The sequence below is a fragment of the Poromitra crassiceps genome (genome assembly GCF_964638095.1).
Source record: "Poromitra crassiceps genome assembly, chromosome: 15".
Taxonomy (NCBI): domain Eukaryota; kingdom Metazoa; phylum Chordata; class Actinopteri; order Beryciformes; family Melamphaidae; genus Poromitra; species Poromitra crassiceps.
Genome location: NC_139634.1, coordinates 24,188,001 through 24,191,329, shown reverse-complemented (window position 1 = coordinate 24,191,329; position 3,329 = coordinate 24,188,001). Strand labels below are relative to the sequence as shown.

Here is a 3,329-nt window from a genome sequence, read left to right as displayed (position 1 = left end):
GTCTATAATTACTACACAATGTGGGGTCCTTATTAGGTTTAGGTAACACAGCTATTATGGCAGAGTTGGCATCCCTGATAAAAGAGCCATTTTCAATAGAAGCAAGAATCATCTCCAAAAAAAGTTGCCCAAGTTCATTCCAAAAAGTAACATAAAACTCAGGGGGGATCCCGTCCCAGCCAGGGGATTTTCCCTTTTTCATTCCAGTTAAAGCCTTATGTAATTCAGTCAGGGTGATCGGTCTGCTGAGATCTTTAGCTTCATTCCCATATATTGACCCCCCCCCCCTCTCTCTCACACACACACACACACACACACACACACACACACACACACACACACACACACACACACACACACACACACACAGTGTCTGCGTCCAAAGCTCCTGCAGCAATGGGAGACACAAAGACTCCACAGAAATGGGAGACACAAAGTCTCATGAAGAAGCCAAGTCAGTAACATCATGAATAGGAACAGATATGGCTCAGTAGAAAAGACTTCCCTTTAACCGGAAGAACCCCCCTCCCCCCCAAGCCCGGTAGTCTGAGCCAACAGTAGCATAAGTATGTATAATTATTAAATTAATTTGCTATTTCTGTATGTCAGTGCTAATTGCTCCCTTGACCTCCAGCTCAGTTATTCTTCTTCTTCTAATGGCTTTCCGGCAGACTGGATGCCCCCAATATTACACAAATTCTAGACATGGGGGTCCGCCCCCTCCTCAATGTTCCTCCCTCCGGCCGCCTCACTCTCCTCTTCGACTGGCGTGTTCCCGGACCTCTCAGCCCTCGGCACTTCGAATCCTGCCTTCGGTGGCACTGCCACCGGAATTTGTCATTGTCACCATGACATCATACATATATGTCTGTATAAGTTCATTTTTCAGACATCCAGGTAATAAAAGTTTAAAAAATAATTTATTTTGAAAAACACTGGACTAAATTTTTTTTTCTTTTTAATGACATCATACAGTGATATGACTTTATATCACTAATCGCAGTGATGATGTCATCAGCGAGTGCATCTGTAGGAACGTCTGACCAAGCCAGAAGTACCGCTACAGGGAATTGAACCGGGTCTCGGTGGTGGTAGGCAAGTGCTTTTCCCTCTACGACCAAAAGCAAGGTTTTCATGATGATGATGATGATGATGATAACGATGATGAGGGCAACGCATCTAGACTTTGAAGTCCAGCAGGTTGCAGTCGATCTTGTAGTAAACATAAGGGTAGTACTCCTGTTCGCCCAGGTTCAGTCCTGGGATGTCCATGGAGGTGTCAATGATTGCAGCGCTGCTATCCAGGTGTTTGTACAGGTCGTACAGCACCTCTCTCAACTTCTTAATGGTCTTCTTGTTGGGCTGCAGCAGCATAGCCTGGACGTTGTTGAGATAATGCAGGCCATATCTCAACACAGACTCCACAAACACATGCAGGGCTTTTATGTGGATCCATGCGATGAAGGCCTCACTGAAATTCACTTTCAGCCATCGCACCAAGGGACCAAACTGTTTCTTCTTGTCAGTGGACAAACGCCTCATCTCCTCTTTGCCTGCCTTCATCTCTTCCTCATGATACTGGAAATCGCGAACAGTGAATTTGTTTCCCCTGGCCTTGTGTTTGAAGTCATCAATGGCCTTCCTGAAGAGAGTGACACTGAACAAGCCGCTGTCGTCTTCAGCAGGTTTGTGGAGCGTGGGACAACCATAGTTTGTCTTTGGGACGACAACCAGCATGGTAATCAGGTATTCCGATTCCAGCACAAAATCCTCTTTCTTCACTATGTCAAACAGACTCCTGGTCAGCAGGCTCCCCACATTCTTCCTCTCCAGTTTCTGTAGGTTCCCCTTCAGGTTGTTGTAGACTGAAGCTCTGGCCTTCAAGTCATTGTCGATTTGAGTCACTTGCTTGGAGACGATCTCTGAGATGTTTTTCAATGACTACTTGATGGGATATTTAGCCATGTCCCACTGGAATCTGGTCACATAGGTGACCAGGTCAACTCCATTGGCCAGCAGGTTCTCCTGGACTTTGTCTCGGCTGTCTTCCAGAACATCGGCCATGTACTGGGCAACCTTCTTCACCACAGTTTGCACAAACGTGTCGAGTTTAGACAGCTCATCTGACAGACCCACTAAGACATCGAGCGTTCCAACCTTGAGGTCAGGGATGTTGAACTTGTTGGTGATGTTGTTGGTGCGTGTGGTGGCCACCACCATCTTGTCCCAGGTCTGATGGCATGTTTCGTCCCCTGGGGCGGAGATCAACCAGAATTCTGTCATGGATGCAGGTGGGAAGGTCATGCATCCACCGTGCCTCTGATACAGGGGAGTCACGACCCATTCATTGGCTTCTGTGACCACACGGTATAATGCACTAATATAATATAATAGGAGGTTTTCGACTGTTCAATCATAGACCTTATGAGGTCATAGACATTGTGACATCAATGATGATGTCAGAGTGATTGGTCTATGTAAAATACTAGAAATCTTGCCCTCGCCCACAGCTCGGCTGTTGCGTGGCCTCACCTGCTCTATTGGCATGTGCAGCGCACAATTTGCCAATTTCACATCACTCATGACATCACTCACTGATGACATCACAATTGCTCGTGTGACCATCACTGATCACATCATGGAGTGCTCGAGGGACATTACTCAGCGCACAATTGCTCAAATTCGCATCATTGATGACATCAGTGAGTGATCAGTAGTGAGAGAAAAGTAGAATCTGCACATTGCATATAGACTTCACTTCCAGTTTATTTGTAGATTTACATTCGGTCATGGCGACCTTCATCAGAATGAAGCAGTAAGTGACAGAACACTGCTCGAGTGACGACAAAAAACGCAGACAAAAACGTGACCAAAATCGCAGACCACCAAAATCGCAGACAGACAGAAAGAAGCCAGTTTGGTAATTGTATGTACTATACTAGGGTATCGGCCCCTTTGCGGGGAAAATAGTTGGAATTTTTTTTTTGGCCAAAAATGTGTTTTAAATGTATACCTCATCATACGATGTAGGTGGCCATGTTGAAATGACATCAAATGACGAACTGGGTGCAACTAGGGGTTGAGAAATCATACCCAAGTTGGCGCACCGTTTTATATGTTTCCAAGTAGGGAGTGGGAATTTCCGACGTCCAAGATATAATGCAGAATCATGCCGCCTTGTGTTGTGTTCACTTGCTGCTTGTAATTTATAATTCATGTGAAGAGGAGCTGGACTAAGACTGTTTGGATCCTCCAAGGTTACACTTATGTCAAATAATGTGTTGTTACTGATTTGTCGTCTCATTGAACTTGAGTGGCTGAAACAAAAT

At 45.4% G+C, this 3,329-nt stretch overlaps 1 pseudogene across 1 annotated transcript; it reads right to left on the bottom strand.

Annotated features, from left to right (window-relative positions):
* Positions 1-1,179: 1,179 nt before the first annotated feature.
* Positions 1,180-2,283, bottom strand: LOC310789777 (V-type proton ATPase subunit C 1-A pseudogene; annotated as a pseudogene). Its single transcript has one exon. The product of its transcript is annotated as a V-type proton ATPase subunit C 1-A pseudogene (transcript).
* Positions 2,284-3,329: the final 1,046 nt, after the last annotated feature.